This window comes from Pieris napi, chromosome Z (genome assembly GCF_905475465.1).
Source record: "Pieris napi chromosome Z, ilPieNapi1.2, whole genome shotgun sequence".
NCBI lineage: Eukaryota > Metazoa > Arthropoda > Insecta > Lepidoptera > Pieridae > Pieris > Pieris napi.
In genome coordinates this window covers 854,451-872,633 of record NC_062259.1, presented here as the reverse complement: position 1 = coordinate 872,633, position 18,183 = coordinate 854,451, and the positions used below count along the sequence as shown (strand labels likewise).

General features: G+C 41.8%; 1 long non-coding RNA gene and 1 other non-coding gene across 2 annotated transcripts; one reads left to right on the top strand and one right to left on the bottom strand.

The window, feature by feature from the left end:
* Positions 1–13,604: 13,604 nt before the first annotated feature.
* Positions 13,605–13,677, top strand: Trnak-cuu. The gene has a single exon. It is a non-coding gene; the product is annotated as a tRNA-Lys (tRNA).
* A 38-nt stretch (positions 13,678–13,715) lies between these two features.
* On the bottom strand, positions 13,716–14,063 carry LOC125062691. Its single transcript, XR_007119307.1, has 2 exons — positions 14,010–14,063; positions 13,716–13,929 (listed from the first exon to the last, which is right to left on the bottom strand). It is a non-coding gene; the product is annotated as an uncharacterized LOC125062691 (long non-coding RNA).
* Between the last annotated feature and the right edge of the window lie 4,120 nt (positions 14,064–18,183).

Sequence of the window (18,183 nt, the reverse complement as noted above, 5' to 3'; positions counted from 1 at the left end):
TCAAGCACTGACAATGTGCTCCCCTAACCTGCACCTGGTTTCGTTCGCCAGAGATCCGCTGAACTCCAACATCAACGATACTCGCGAAGCGCGGTTGACCAGCTAATGACAAAGCGACTTCTGAACCGCAACAGAACTAATCTCAAAACAACGATCACAACAAGCGATCTCTTCCAGGCAACCCTAGTTAAGAGAAAAACTAAAAAAAAGAAACATGATGCGTGCGAGAAGTGCAGAATCCTTAATCTAAAGTAATACAAAAAAAATATTAATAACAAACTAAAAACTTAAAAGCTAATCTTACAAATACATGAACAGCGAATAGTGATGTAAAAGAAAACATAAGAATTATACAAGTCACGATTGATGAGGATAGGATAAGGTTAAGAAATGATTATACAGAAGAGATTTAAAAGATAACAGAGAGGTAGCCAATCGTACGGAGTCGGGCAGCGTATTCCACAACTTAATGGCGGAGATCGTAAATGAATTACCTAAGAAGGATGAAGTGTGGGATGGAATTTCCAATAAACATCTATTAGAAGAGCGTAACATATAGTTAGAAGGACCTTTTAGTATTCGTAAAATTTATAAAAAGCTTTATTGATTAATTTACGTTCAACGAGGGCTTTGAATTTATTTAGTGATAATTCTCTAATTTCCCTTGGGAGTTTGTTGTAAAAACGAATACAATTTCCATATTATGTGGACTGGAAGTGGAAAGAAGTTAATATTTTAATGACAATTAAATTCCTAACAAATCTTCCTTTTTCCCTCCCTCTAAGTCTCGGAAATCTAAAGTTTTAGATTAGTATAAATTTGAACAAGACTTAAAAATTAGTTTGCCAAAGAAGTTTCAATGTGTACTAAGTGTGTGCGTACACTTTTCAAACCTTGGCCTAGCGGCTAGCTTCAGATAAACTGTTTCATTTAGACAACAATCGCCAGACGCCACCAAACTTCACTCGGTTTTATGAATTAGTGATAATAATCATTATATTTACTGATTAAATCGCATTGCGAATAGATCAGTCCAAAAAATTATTTTATGCTTCAGCCACTGTGACCCGTTACCAATAAATGTGAATTGATAATAGTTTTCTTATATCTTTTAACTCCCATATTTTGCAAGCGCGTTTCACATTACATGTCTGGTGGATGTGGCGACATCTCTGGTGGTGTCAGAGGTGAATACTGTTGTGAACAGCGGTGCCTCGATTATTGTTATTATTATTATAGCCTCTTTATTTCCATAGTGAATAATATATTAAAAAAGTTTATGTAATCTCATTCCGTAATATTCTAATTGTTATGAAATGAAATACAGACTTATATTGGCATATTATATTTACATACTTCTTCAAGAAAATTAAAAAATTAAATTAAAGCATTATTCTCCTATTATTTAAAACAATGCTTTAAAACATTTTTTTAATTATTAAAGTACAATGTGTTCCGACCAAGGAGGTTTCACATCTGTCGCGCTGCGCGCGCAACGCGCTGGTTCCGAGCCAATAGACCAATAACAAACTTTTTCCATTTTGGCGCTCTTTCGTACTGTATACGAATTTGAGTAATATTTTGAAAATGAACAAAAAGGCTCACTCATATTTCCAAAACATTTAGTTAGAATACTTTTAAGAGTTATTGGATAACTTTAAGTGTTCGTCCTTATGGTCTAAACTCTAAATGTTCTACGATTAAAAGTACACTGAGTATTTGTAACGAAATTGATAATACCAATATAACCAATAATATATAATCATAAAATTCTGAAACGTAAATCACAAGGATATAAAGGGAAGAAAGCCAAGACATTTTCAGCTGAACACTTAAATACATTTATAAATGAAGCGCCCGCTAAATTATATCTTTCAACGAAGGTAAGAAGTATTGATTTATTAGTTAGATAAATAAAAGATAAATAGAATATAATAGTTACTAAACGCCATCTCACTAAGTAATGGCTTCTTATTACTTAAGTACTTATAATATTGTTACAGATTTCACTAATATTTGGAATAATTGGTGCCTGCCGAAGACAGGAATTATACCACATTAAATTCAAAAACGTCGAAGTTTTCAATTTTATATAAAATTTGGATCACAAAAAACAAAATAGATCGATCTTTTACCATAACGGGCAAATATTACCAATTATGTAAACAATTCATAGAATTGCGACCAAATTCATGTAGCAATCCTTCCTTCTCTTTGAATTAAATCTCTGGGAAATGCACCCAACACAGAGTTGGTATTAACAAATTTGGAATGTTGGGTAAAACGATAGCCAGTTATCTTAATCTTCCAAACTCAGATTCGTACACGGGACATTGCTTTCGCAGAACTTCAGCGACCTTACTAATCGATGCTGGCGTAGACATAACAGCACTAAAGCGTCACGGAGGGTGGAAGTCAACTACAGCTGCAGAAGGCTACAAAGACGCTTCTTTAACTTACAAAATCTTAGTATCCATTTCGATACTCAATTCCATAGAAAATAATAAAAATGAAATTAATATGAACGTTCCATTGTCAACCCCGACAACGACTAGCTCTAATTGCAATATTCGAAATGTGAACAATGATTATAATAAATAATTTGTTTCTTTTATAATGCATTTTATTTAATGTAGCTACCTATAGCCATGAGATTAAATAAAGTAGTGTATGCAACTGCATATAATTAGGTATTAAAACACTCGTGTAATCTTATTTTGAAAAACTACACTCATGTTTTAATACCCTCTATTATATGACAGTTGCATAAACTACTATTTTAACGTACACAATATATCTTTTATTAAAACCTAAACATAACAATTAAACGCTTCTTGTGCTTACGCTTGTTTTTACACTATTTTTGTGGTCTGCTCCCACGGAGACGGATAGGCTAGGATGTAGGGGTCGTTTTCAATATTCCCAAGTGTCAAGACACCGCGAGCCTAGTGGGAAGAATATCCACGAAATTCACGTGATGGTAGTTTTAGTTCGTGGGCTACAGCAAGTTCTTTTTGGTGGTGACGTCCTCTACATTAAGGTCCCGAAGGATGTCGTCATTACCATTTGGCATTTACCAATGCTGTATTAAATCTATTAATTTAAAGGAAATTTTATTTATAATTTTCTAGACATTATAAGACTGATCGCAACGCGAATATCAGTCATTGCAAAAATTTCCGATATGATATGAGGGTTTTACGATTATTTCGATGAAAACTGAATGAAAAGGATTTCTTATATGTTTCAGCGAAATACAATGATACTGAGTTTTAAATTCATAAAGCGCCATCTCTGTTGAGTGGTTGATACTATAAATCTCAGAACTTATGCACAATGGTGCCCTGATAATATACGAGCGTCCATATAAGAGTTTCGAGTAGCGAGCAGCCGAGCCAGCGATATTTTGCTTTGAGATGAGAGCAAGATTTGGAGGAATCACACACCACATTTTCTCCCACCTCAGGCCTCAGACTGTTTGCTTGTTTCTCTTCGAAGCATTTTTGATAAGTTCGCGTTTTTTTCTTTTTGTACATTTATAAACATTTAATTTAGCATAGCTTTTTCGGGTGCTGAAATGGCAATTCAATTAATTTCTATTTTTTTTGGGAATTATTATTATGGGGATAATTGCTTTCACTTCACTTCACTTCAAGTGAGGAGGAATTCCTTGAGGTACAAGCAATTTGGGAGAAAAGTTAAAGTGACAGATAATAGTTGACTGAGAAACGGTGACTGCTGACATAATACAAATTATAAATGACAGATACCAGAAAACAGTTGACAGATCATAGATGACTGATGACAGAGTACAAAATATAGATGACAAATCCGAGAAAACAGATGACAGATAATAATTACTGGTGACATAGTACCAAATATAGATGACAGATCATAATTACTGATGACAGAGTACAAAATATAGATGACAGATCCCAGAAAACAGATGACAGAACCCAGAAAACCGTTGACAGATCATAATGACTGATATTGGAGTACAAAATTTAGATGACAGATCCCAAAAAACAGATGACAGATCATAATGACTGATGACAGAGTACAAAATATAGATGACAGATCCCAGAAAACATCTTATTTTTATAGAAAACGGGCGAGTTGACTCAAAATTCATTAAAATGCCGGCCTTTTAAGAATTCGTACGCTCTTTTCTTGAAGGACTCTAAGTCAACCCTATGTCGCGGAATATGATTGCAGAGAAATGAGACCTTTATTGGCATATTTTATTTTCATACTTCTTTAAAAAAATAAATTAAAGCATTATTCTACTAACAAAACAATGCTTTAAAATATTTTTTATTATTATTAAAGTACAATGTGTCCCGACCAAGGAGGTTTCAATTCAATTGGCCCCGCCCACCGCGTCTGTGTCGAACCAAAAACAATGTCGAACAAGAAAAAGGTATAATCTCCGAAAAAGAGGAGTGATGTTGTTGTTAAGGTTGGAAATAGAAGAAAGGCTTAATAATAGGCAAGTAGGTGATCAGTCCTTTGCACCTGACTGCTTACTTATTTGCCGGAGAGTCACGTGACACGTCATATCAGATTCACAACATGATATTAAAAAACTTGAGTAGAAAAAACTGCGTACCTAGACACCCACCAATAAAACCGGGACCGCCTATTCGCTCCACTCTCTTCGCCCACTCAACAAAGCCCGTAGCAGGCTTAGACGCGTAGCAGGCTTAGGCCCGTAGCAGTCGTAGGCCCATAGCCGGCTTAGGCGGATGTTCAAATCACCTGCAACAACAGAACAAAAGCCGCCCGAGCGGCGAAGCAATATAAAAACCAAGTTAGGGAAAAAGCCGTATTCACCGGGGAAGGCGTGGTCCTTTACGTCCAGCCTTTAGGCGATTGACCACCGCACGACGGCCCAAGCTCGCAGAAGACGCTCTTTGGCTAGTCGCGGGAAAGTGCCTTTCTAGTCTAGCATCGCTTGCCAAAACAGCCCGAGCTTAGCTGTCCTATATATTGTAAGCCCTTCATTATTTTAAGACTTCCCAGCTTTCACATCCCTCTGATGGAGCGCTCTCTACAACCTGTATCGAAAAATGAAACGGTTTATGATTCCAAATTAACCGTACAAAACAGCATAGAGGAAACCAAAGAAAAGACAACTTTAAATGTATATAAATAACTAAAAAATAAAATAAACATTAGCGCTGCAACCTTTTTAGGTCTGGGCCTAAGATTTCTGTATCTGTTTCATGATCATGTGTCTTATAGACTAGTACGTAATCATCGTCGTGTGCCTGACACACGCCATCGAATTTTTGGGTCTAAGGCTGGTTTCCTCGCGATGTTTTCCTTCACCGTTCGAGCGAATAGTGCACGGAGATCGACCCTACAACATCAGGGATGAGAGTCGCATGCTGAAGCTACTAGGCAAACACTGCTCACGGATTACGGACCAATTCGATATTTTTATTAAATATGTATTCTTTGAACTCTGATGTTTTTATAGAGAAAAATTGGAAAACTCTAAAAAACGTTAGAATGTTCCATATTATATTAGTATTTGGAATTTTGGGATTGTATTGCCTCATTGTTGAGTGACATTTAGGCTGCCTACGCACTGGCGACCATGGTCGCCGCGACCTGGCCGCGGCGGCCAGTGAATTCTGAACTTTATATGGCCATCGCTATAGCCCCTACGCACTTAGCGGCCAGCGACCAGCGGCCACCGTTGGCCGCGGCGTCTAATTTGATGCCACGCGATGCCGTCCGCATGTCGCGCTTGCCTACGCACCGGCGACCAGGGCCGCGGCGGCCTGGCCGCGTCTATGGTCGCCAGTGCGTAGGCTGCCTTAGAGCAATAGCGCACTAGCGGCCAGGTCGCGGCGGCCATCGAGATAGAAACCATAGTATGAAATCGCCATAAAGCACGCGCACCTGGCCGCACGCGGCCAGCGGCCACACCGAGCCGCAGCGGCCAGCGAGATCGAAGCGACGCATTTGCGGCCAGTGTTTGGTCGCTGGTCGCGGCGGCCACTGGGATCAATTGCTTTGAAGTTAAATAAGCAGTGTGCGCGCACTAGCCGCGGCGGCCGCACATATTGTGGAACTACAGCGTGTTTTGTAATCATTGCGATGTCTTTCGACACGGAAAGATTTATAACCGAGATTGATGGACTTAATTTTCTTAACAGTTCTTCAAACGAAGACTTGCTCATCCGCAAATAATTAAAGAACTTTTCATCATATTGCTGAAGGTCGGTGAAATAAGTATGAAATAATCCCTTTGTTCGCCTTTCACGTAGTAAGGGATGGACCCAATATTTTTTCCTTTTCTTTTTCTGCTTCTTACTAAGATACAAAAGCACTGCTATTTTCTCAACGTCCATTTTGAAGCGCGCTGTATAATCAACTGACTATCGTAGCCGCAGTTTTGGCCGCGTTGCAAATCGCAACCCCTGCGGCCAGGCCGCGCGTCTGGCCGCTGCGGCCTGGCCGCTAGTGCGCTATTACCCTTAGTCGGAATTATCTGCTCGTCCACAGCCATATACTCCTCCTTAGGGACAGTTAAGAGTCGCTATCTTAGTTGGGTCAAGAATGGACGAAGTTTGTGCAGGGGGTCATGGCCTGGTCCTCAGCCATATACTCCTCCTTAGGGACAGTTAAGAGTCGGTCATGGCCTGGTTGCCCTTTAGGTATTTGGGTTGAGTTTGTATTGAAATGAATATAACACAAATTTATGGCTTCAAATCGATTGCTAGCATAACTGAGCTAACTTTTGGATGCCCTAATGTTTCGTTCCAGTAGTCCCTAACAGATAGTAAAGTAAAAAAATCCATTATCCATGGCGGTAAACTAGAATTACCAACAAATTCTAGGTCCGAATCCATTCGTTCCATAAAACCATTTGTCCACCGTGGCCTTTGAGCTCTAGTAGATCTTGAACTTGGCTCAGCCAGTTCTGCCAAAGGAATTAGATCATTCGTGTCATCTCCAGACGCGCACTGTATGGTGGAAGTCTTCTAGCCCGCCTCACACGACTCTCATCGCCAGTTCTTCAGTTCTTCATCAGTGCTTCCGTCAGGGAAAGCTTGAATAATGGTATGTATTCTACCGTAAAATCTTCGTGGATCCATGAGGGCTAAAAAACAATTCGTTTTTAGCACATAGTAATTAGGTACTAACAAAAAAAAAACTAAAATATTCACGGAATAATACACAACACACCTATTCTTTATATCATCATTTGTGCATGGTGTACCAAATATGGATATAGGAACATCATATATGCGTGGCGTGGGGCCAAATTTGAGCCATACAATAAATACAGTTTTTGTATTAGTAAATTTAAAAAAATAGATGAAAACTTACCAGTTTTATATAAATAGATGTTTATTCTATAACGTAGATGTTTATTCTATAACGTAGCTTTTTTTCAAACAATCTGATCGCGAAAAGTATTTTGTAAAACAATTTTCAATTAGATCGCACTCACTATACCTGTCAAAAACTGTTTTGAAAACGTTGAAGAAATGTGTAGTTCAACTTGCCGCACTGTTTACATTCTCAACTTTATACTATAACTAGCCGTTTCGCGCCCGCTTTGCTGGACGAATTAAAATAAATTTTATGTTTCATTATTTTATTTTTTTTCATATTTTTATTATTCTTCTTTTTAACTTCCCGCTAAGAAAATTTAAATATTTCGAAAATCGAGTTTTTAACAGATGTTGACGTTTAGAGGTTCTAGGAAGCCTCCCCGAATGTTTCCGCGGTGAAGTCCGTATGGATAAATTTTCATAAAAGTAAAACAGCAATAAAAAAATGAAGGAACGTTGGATTGGAATGCATCGAATGGTGGTAGTTTCATGTCGATACGATCAGTGGTTTAGGCGTGATTGAGCCTCAAACGAAGACCATTTTCATTATATATATATATATAGATATAGAAATGGTTCAGGAATTTGTGTTTTACATTATGTTCAGTTACATTGAATATCTTTACTAATATAAAGAGGATAGATTCGTATTTCTGTACACTTGTAAAACTCAAAAATAACTGACAATATCAAACTTTCTTTCAAAAATTTAAATTAGTTAAAGAAAATAAAAAAATATTTTAAGACCACCATTTTAAGAACTGTAGCCAGGATATATGATCCTAATGGATGGTTAGCTCCAGTTGTTTTTTGGGCAAAATGTTTTATACAAAAGCTTTGGTTACAAGGATTAACATGGGATGTAGTAGGGACCCCTTTAGTAGGTGAATTATTAAGTGATTTTATTCAATTGATTAAAATTAATAGGTGTATATATTGCCACCAGGGAAATGAATAGTAGATATTCCTGGTTTTTGTGATGCCTCGGAATGTCGTACTGTCAATCAATCTGGTGTTGTAACTGGTTAAAGCAAAAAGTAAGGCTGCACCGGTTAGAACACGCTTAATATTTCCTCAATTAGAGTTATCAAGTGCTATTGACACGTTTGATAAACCATGTTAATTCCATGTTTGGCCAAAATATGAATATCCATATAGAAGTGTTTTGCTTGGACTGATAGTCAGATAGTTCTTGCATGGTTGCAAGCGTCAGTTCATGTTCTGCAAGTCTTCGTGGCCAATCGGGTTTGTCCAATTCAGCAATCTTTTGTGCCTTTGGATTGAAGGCATGTACCGGCGCCTAAAGCTCAAGCTCATGTTAAGCTCGCACTAAGACGGAATTTGTTGAGAATCTTCTGGGATTATGAGTTATTTCTCTTGTCGTTGGGAAATTGGTTTTAAAAAGAGCCTTGGCGATCTTGTCACGTCTCCCAGTGATATAAACTTTGCTCCCAGCCTCCGGTTTTGGACTCAGTCATGTTGCACCTGACTGGGACGGGTGACTATTCGAAATACATTATTTTATTTTATTAAATTTGATCTCAAAATCTTTTTACTCGGCCGATTCTCACATTTTTGTTAATTTATAGTTGATAATAGTTACGTCCACTATTTAGATTATATAGTGAGTGTTTAGTGCGTGATTAAGAACTATTGTGGGCAAGGTATCAATCAGCATCAGTCAAACCTCTCTTTGTTCCCAAACTAAAACTAATCCAAATCCTTACGGCTGACAATATTGTGTGCCTTTCCTCCTGTAAGGTGGATTTTATTATGAATTGTGTATCGATTTATAACGTAAATTGATTTACTCTCGATTGACTGACGATTCATTCTAAGATTAAGATTTACTCTTGTATGGTCGAATCCACCCTTAGACGTTTATTTGAACATCCCTTCAGGCTTCAACAATCGCCACCAAACTTCACTCGGTTTTATAAAGTGATAGTAATCAATAAACATTTTAGCTGATTAATTCGCATAGCGAATAGATCAGTCCCAAAAATTTGACGCATTAATCGGTATAGGTATGATGTATAACGTTAAAGTTAACGTTATACATCATACCTACATACCTGTACATTTGATAATAGTTTCGTTATATCCTTGAGCGAACATATTTCGTAAGCGCGATTCACATTACATCGACTATTACCTGGCGACATCTCTGGTCAGAGGTGGATAGTGTTATGAACCTCGATTATTTTTATTATTATTATAACCTCTCTATTTCCATAGTGAATAATATATTAAACAAGTTTATATAATCTCATTCGGTAATATTCTAATTATGAAATGAAATACAGACTTTTATTGGCATATTAATTATATTTACATGTTTAAAAAAATTTAAAAAAATTAAATTAAAGAATTATTCTCTTATTATTTAAAACAATGCTTTAAAACATTTTTTTAATTATTAAAGTACAATGTGTTCCGACTAAGGTTTCACATAATTATCTGTCGCGATGCGCGCGCAACGCGCTGGTTCCGAGCCAATAGACCAATAACAAACTTTTTCCATTTTGGCGCTATTTCGTACTGTATACGAATTTGAGTAATATTTTGAAAATGAACAAAAAGGTTAACTCATATTTCCAAATCATTTAGTTAGAATACTTTTAAGAGTTATTGGATAACTTAATAGTGTTCGTCCTGATGGTCTAAATGTTCTATGATTAAAAGTACACTGAGTATTTACAACGAAATTGATAATACCAATAATATATAATCATAAAATTCTGAAACGTAAATCACAAGGATATAAAGGGAAAAAAGGGATAAAGGGATAGAAGGGATAAAAAGGATAGAAAGCCAAGACATTTACAGCTGAACACTTAAATAAATTAAATGAAGCGCCCACTAAATTATATCTTTGAACGAAAGTTATAAATACTTCTTGTATTGATTTATTAGATAGATAAATAAAAGTTAAATAGAATATAATACTTAGTTACTAAGCGCCATCTCACTAAGTAATGGCTTTGTACATATATATTTACTGTCTTCATATTACTTACGTACTTATAATATTGTTACATATTGCACTAATATTTGGAATAATGGGTGCCTGCCGAAGACAGGAATTATACAACATTAAATTCGAAAACGTCGAAGTTTTCAATTTTATATAAAATTTGGATCACAAATAAATAAAAATAGACCGATCTTTTACCATAACGGGCAAATATTACCAATTATGTAAACATTTCATAGAATTGCGACGAAATTCATGTAGCAATCCTTCCTTCTTTTTGAATTAAATTTCTGGGAAATGCACCCAACAAAGAGTTGGTATTAACAAATTTGGAATGTTGGGTAAAACGATAGCCAGTTATCTTAATTTTCCAAACTCAGATTCGTACACGGGACATTGCTTTCGCAGAACTTCAGCGACCTTACTAATCGATGCTTTACTGATAAGGACACGGCTAAAATTGTGTATCATAGCTACTTCCACAGCGTTATGTCGTACGGTATTTTACTGTGGGGTGCTGTTGCAGAGGTTCAATCCATATTTGTGCTGCAGAAGCGGGCTGTTCGGGGTATTTGTTGTGTTTCTCCGAGGGAGTCGGTACGGAATAAGTTTAAGGAATTAAATATTATGACACTATCTGGTCAATATATTTTTGAAGCCTGATTGACATACAACAGTATGTCCAAAAAAATATAAACGATTTTCAAACAAATGGTGACTTTCACCAGTATAATACGCGAAATAGAACTAATTTGAGTGTACGACCAACCAGGCTCCAAAAGATAAACCACTCCTTATATGGAAATTGTATTCGTTTTTACAACAAACTCCCAAGCGAAAGTAGAGAATTATCTTTAAATAAATTTAAAGCCCTTGTTAAACGAAAATTAATCAACAAAGCTTTTTATAAATTTGAGGACTACTTAAATGATCCTAATCCTTGGGATTGAATTGCTCCAGTTCAAACAATTTGTATGACAATACTTGGCGATTAAAAAGAGTGGCGGAAAGTTTCTTGCCAGTTCTTCTTACCCGCTCTACGCCCTTGACTTGCGAACTGGTAGTAAATGTAAATTTATGATTAATTTAACTTGGCGATTCAAAAGTGTACTTGGTTACCCACTTGAATAAAGATATTTTGAGTTTGAGTTTGAAAAAGCGCGCGGAAGCGCTACCCCTGCAGAGCCTGCGCGAAACCTGCGAAGCGCCTCTTTTTACGAATCTTCATGTTTCGACGTATTTTTTTAATGTTTGTTAATTAAATGGGTAAAACCAGTTCGCTTCTGCTTGCTTATTCAGGGACAGGAACGGACGTAGATTCGACGGCATCATCTAAAATTAAAGATAGACAGGAGCATCGCGGCAGAGAGGGGCAGGCCCTGAAAATAGACATGCAAATGTCTATACTAATTATCACAGTTAATTTATTTATACGTGTCAAAACGTATGGTCTAAATACTCTCCCACACTTTAAAGGTGACATTTTGACATCGACTGTCACGTGACACAAAACCATCACAGATTAGTCGAATTAACAATGAAGTAGCTTATAAATAATACGTTTGGTCATATACTATCTCGGAGTTCGTTGGAGACTGTTTTTGATCGAAATATATATAATTATACAAGTATATATTGTGTAGTAAGTATATTATGGAAATAGTTTTAACTTTATGTAGTGCAAACTTTTCTTAGCAGGTAAGAGCGTAATATAATAATAGTAAATAAAAATTAACCGTTATAAGCGGAATTATTTGAAGTCATGCAGGCTAACTTAATAATTTATTGAAATGTTAACAACATGTTAATAAAACAATGTAAACTAGTATCAAGAAAGTTCAGTTCTAGGCTTAAATAAATGTGACACAAACTTAGGACCAACTGATATGATAGGTTTTGTTACCTGTTTTGTACCATTAATATAATATCTTTTAAGATTTTTTTTATTATTTATTTATTTCGTAATCCTACAGCTAACATAAATTATATATACATAATAACAAACAGTTGCACTACTACAAAAATTTACAAAATCAAACAAATAAAAAATTTATTAAATACATTCAACTAAGTAATACCTAATTTGGCTGTGTTGTGTGCTGGTGTAAAAGTGAGGGTAAGTACATGAAGGTGTGTATGTGGGGTATGTTCATGATGCAAGTGATTTTGCGCTATGGATATTCTTAAAGGAGTATTCCTTTTAACCATATTCCGCGATAGCTAAAACAAGTATTTTTTTAAACAAGTTTATTAGATGTTGGTATTAAAGACGACGACGACGAAGATGTATACTAACTTTTTTAGTATAGTAGTTTATTTTTAGAGTACATTGTCTTCACATATAATTATTTAACAAATGTAACAAAATATTGTAAACCTATTTTAAAAGAGTAAGTGTGGAGTTTCTTGCCCATTATTCTACCACACGAAACTACCTTTTGGAAGGGGCAACTAGAATCTTCTTTGTATTTTTTTGACGTTCAAAAGTGCTACTTGCCTATTCAATTGAGGCCCAGACCTGACAGGTTACAGCGCTGTTTTTATTGCTAATTTTGTTAGAATAAATGCTAATTTCACAACAATACAAAACATTTTTATCATTTTGTCAGGATGCGTTGTCGGCCCATTTTTTATCTGCAATAGTTGTCGTTGAACGAACGGTTATTACAATTAGGTCTAGTTTATGGTTAAATTGTTAATCATTTTTAGACACCTAAATGAAAATTGTGGTCCAATTTAGTTTATTTACCACCTTCCTAACTACAACCTCGATTTAATTTAGCTTAGCACTTAAGACTAATATACACTAACACTAATTCAAATGGTTTCATTCGTTTCAATATTCCCGCTAGGCTCGTGGTGTCAAGAGAATATCCTCGACATTCACGTGATGGTAGAGTTTTTCTTCGTGGGCTTCAGCAATCTTTATGGTGTGGTGACTGGTGACGTCCTCTACTGAATAAGGTCCAGAAGGAGGTCGTCAATCGTCATTACGCATTAGTCATTACCATTTACCAGTGCTGTATTAATTTAAAGGATGTAATAGGATGAGGGTAGAAACAAAAAGGACAGACACGGACGGTGATTGCCGTAGATTGGACGTGTTAAAGATATAAATTGTGTCTTGTGAATATCAAATTTTGGTTTAAATTGCTTACCATTATCTGAAATAATTGCTTGTGGAACACCAAAAAGTAAAAATTGGCTTTCAACAATACTGCAAATCTTATCTGCTTTACCAGTTCTAAGTGGAAATAGTAAAACAAATTTACTCCGCCCGGCTAGCTCAGTCGGTAGAGCATGAGACTCTTAATCTCAGGGTCGTGGGTTCGGGCCCCACGTTGGGTGCCATATTATGGGTCTTTAACATAAATAAAACAAATTAGCATATATTAGGATATTTATAAACTAGCAAAATACAATAACTAAAATATATTAGACTAAGTATTATAATTAACTAAAAATACATAAATGTGGGCGCCAGGAGGATTTAGGTTTATCCTGCCAAACCTAATATATGTGGTAACGTTTATCACATAAACATTATAGTCAATTTGTTATTCAATAAATGAATATCTAATTTGAGGGCATTTCCCAAAGCTAAAACAAATAAAACATTTCAGATTGTTGCACAACCAAAATAAAACTAAACCATACAATAATAATTAAATGAAACATACCCCTCAAGTTATGACCGAAATTCAAAATCCAAAATTTGATATTCACAAGACACAATTTATATCTTTAACACGTCCAATCTACGGCAATCACCGTCCGTGTCTGTCCTTTTTGTTTCTACCCTCATCCTATTACAAGGACATTTTATTTAATATTTTTCTAGACATTATACTAAAATTTTATGACTAATTCAAATATTAGTCATTACAAAAATTTGTCATCATTGAAAAAACTGAACCTATGGATAAAGAATTCCATTGCTTTTGTTACACACTCCCTCTAGAGGGGTGTGTTTAAGCCCGTTCGGGGCTATGCCCCCTTCGGGTGGAGTGACTTCTCGCGCCCTGCTAATACAGGGCGGTACGGGGTCGAGGTTTCTCCTCTTGATGGGGGCTGCAGCGCGCAAGGAGGCGTTGGCCTCAACTCGCTGCGCGCAGCCGATGGGGTCTATTCCGGGGTGTCAAGTCCGGTGGTTTGGGGCCAAGGAGTATTCTCGACTTGGCCCTGGTGTCTCAATGGTTGGTATCGGGCAGCTACGCGGCTCGCGGTCAAGCTCCGCCGGGTGAGACCCCCGGTGGCCCCGGGGGAGGCCCAGCGAGGCGACCAGCGGTCGTAGCCGCGGTTGCTGCCCTGGTGTCACGTCCGGTGGTTGGGGTATCCGCGGAGAATAGCTCACGCGGATACCTGTATTTGTCTGGTGGCCTGGAGTGCCACGGCGCGATGTCCTTGAGGTGGGGATGTTGAGAGGCGTCCGCTCGATCAAACATCCCCTTGGCGAGCCGTGCGACGAACTCGTCGATTGACTCCATCCTCAAGTCCCGCGCTATGGTGGTGTTCCTAACGTAGCGGGGGGCCCCCACTGCGCGTCGTAGGGTCTTCCACGGCACGTCCTGATCCAGGAATCTCAGGGGCGGCGGCAACTTACTCTGGCCAAAGGCAATCGCCTGTGTCTTGTTAGGGTTGGCGGCTAATCTCCACTTTTCTAGCCACTCTGGCAGGAGGTCCAGAGCGCGTTGGAGCTTAACCGCAGCGTGCTTTATTTTTAGGGATGTGGCCACGTACGCCGTATCGTCTGCGTAGAGGGCCAAGGTGCACCCTTCTGGGCACGGGACGTCGTCAGTATACGTGGCATACAAGATTGGAGACAGCACGCTGCCTTGTGGTACACCCGCCGTGATAGGTCGCGGTCTCGACGCAGCCTCTCCCGTCGCTACGAAAAACGTGCGATCAGTGAGAAAGGCGCGGAGCACGGCGACTATGCGGCGGGGCAGTGGAGACTCGGCGAGCTTCAACACGAGGCCATCGTGCCAGACACGGTGGCCTTTTCCATGTCCAGCATGACGGCTGCGGCCGCGTTCTTCTTGTTCAGGGCCGTGGCTGCAGTGAAGAGCACCTTCGTCAGCTGCAACGTCGTGCTGTGCTCGCCGCGGAAGCCAAACTGTTCGGGCCTTGGCTGCAGGTAAAGTTGGATCCTCTGCAGCAGCAGCCTCTCGAACAGCTTCGACTGCGTCGAGAGCAGAGTGATGGGCCGGTAGCTCTCAGGTCGGGTAGAGTCCTTCCTGGGCTTCGGTATTAGGATCACCTTGCCCTCTTTCCAGGTCTTCGGGAAGTGGAGGGTCCGGAGGATTCCCGTGAAAAGGCGCGCCAGCGCGACAATCCACCTCATCGGCAGATGGCGCAGCGCCTGGTGGGTGTTGCCATCCGGTCCTGGGGCCTTCTTCAGCGGCAGTCGTCGGATCGTCTTCCGCACTTGCGATGGCGAGAAGAAGATCCCGGCTTCGTCAGGTGGGATCGGGCTTGACAACCGGGCCTCGACAGCGCTCTCTACCTCAGCCACACGCGTAGGGGATGTCGCGGTGTTCGGCGAGAATTGGCGCTGGAGGTGTTCGGCGAAGATTTCGGCCCGATCGGTGTCATTGTAGGTGATGACGCCGTTGCTGTCATACAGTGGACGCTTCGGCTCTGGAGTCCGGTAGAGACGGCGGCATAATTGGAAGAGGCGAGTAGGCTCTGTAGTGGCCTCTCCCAGTGAGTGCTCCCACGTGCGCCGCGCGTGTGTCGCCAGTTCGGCCTTGACACGCTCGGCGAGGCGGTTCAGCCGCGTCTTCAGCACTGGGCAGCGATTGCGCTGCCACTGCCTCCTGAGTGCGCGCTTCTGCTGAATCAGCTTTTGCACGTAGGGAGCGAGGTCCGGGCGTATGACCTCCGGTGGACGCGTCGTGGTAGCTTCCGCCAGAGCCGCCTGGAGTTGCCGCGTCATGGACTCCGCCATGTCGTCAACGGCGCCTGGTGTCATGTCCGGTGGGCCGGGTGCAGGGGTGTCTCCAACGATGGACTCGAAGGCGTTCCAGTCGGTGACCCTGCAGGTGCGCGCAGGCGGGGATGGTGCCCCCGCGACGATGCACAGCACTGGCTGGTGGTCCGACTGGAATTCGTCCATCAGTACCTCCTGCGCCAGGTGGAGGCCAGGCCGGTTGTGCACCACCAAATCTATGATGTCCGGCCTGTGGGCGTCGATCCTTGGGTAGTGTGTGGCGTCTTCTGGCCCGCACACAGTGTAGCCACGAGTCTCGGCGTGGTGCAGAAGCCGGGTCCCCCGCGGGCTGTTGGAGTGCGAGTGCCAGCTGATGTGCTTGGCATTCCAGTCGCCCGCGAGGATTGTTGGCCTCTGGCTGAGTGTAGCCTCCAATTCGGCCGGGATGAAGTTATGGCCAGGGGGAGCGTAGATGGCCAACACTTCTGTGGGCTGGCCACCCAATTCCAGCTCTACCCCCAGCGTCAGAATGCCAGTACGGTTTGTGGCCTGGATGGCACGATGAGGAATCCTCCTTCTAATCAGTACCGCCAGGCCACGTATGGGCGCCCCGTTGGTTGTCTGGTGCTCCTCGCGGTAGACGAAGTAGCCCGCAGCACTCAGGCGGTCGGTGGGGCGCAATTTTGTCTCGGAGATAAGCGCCACATCCACGTCTTGAGTGCGCAAGATGTGGCGCAGGTGATGGCCTTTTCCCCGAAGGCCTTCGGCGTTCCAGTGTAGGAGGCGTAAGTTCATCTTCTTTGTTTTCTTACGCCTTGACTGCGCCCCCGGCGTCCTGCATGATGATCGGACGGGGGCGGGTATAGGGCGCCCATTAATTCGTTGACCGCCCTGTCAACCGCTGCTGCGATCGCCGCCTCAATGGAAGGCGTTAGGCCCCCCAGTGGGCCCCCACTGTGGGGGCGTGCGGCTCGCTGTCCGGCGGCTCTGGTGGCTCCATCGGCTGGAGCGGAGTCGGCGGCGGCCCTACTGGGGCCAGCCTCGGCTTGCGCAGAAAACTCCGCGCGCGGGGGGGCGGGGGGTTGCAACCCCCCCCGACCTCTCCTACCTCTGAGGCGCCTGCGCTGACCTCGCAGGGGCTCCGTAGGGTAGGAGATGATGTCTACATCTCGATGGTACGAAACGTGCTGCCCATGGGCGCGCGGCTCAGCCTGCGCTTGCGTGCGCGGCTCGTCTCCATGCTTTGCGGGTGCAGGGGCAGAAGCGCCATGTGCGCCATGCGCGTCACGCGCGCTCTGCGCGCCATGCGCACCACGCGCGCCACTTGCGCCAGGTGCGCCAGGCGCGCCAGGCGCGCCATGTGCGCCGCGCGCCTTCGAGGCGCCCATGCCCCGTGTGGTGTGTGCCACTGTGCCTGCGCGCTTATTGCGCGCCTCCTCCTTTAGCACAGGGCACGTGCTGTGGTTCGCCGGGTGCGCCCCCTTGCAGTTGACGCACTTCGGCGTTGCCCCCTTTGGCAGGGGGCAATCTGTGGCGTGGTGTCCCTCCCCGCACCTCACACAGGCTAAGGCCCGGTGGCATTGGTGCGAAGAGTGTCTAAATCCCTGGCACCGGTGACATTGGGCGGGGCCCCTTTTGCCCCGCCAAGACTCGATCGTGACCCCCGGTATACACAGCAACTCCTTGATGCCATATATAGCGGGGGTGAGGTCGGGGGTGCGGCGCAGAATAACCAGGAAGATACACCCCGGTCACCCTGCTCCAGTAGGCGCCTGCGGGTCTGCGAGAGGTACTCGCACATGGCACGTGCGAGCCCGTCCGTTGCGTACCGGCCTATGATTGTCTGCGCAACAAAAAACGCATCCAACTCATATCCGGCCCGCGCGGATACGGGCTGCAAAGGCCGCAGGTCGCCCTCTAGG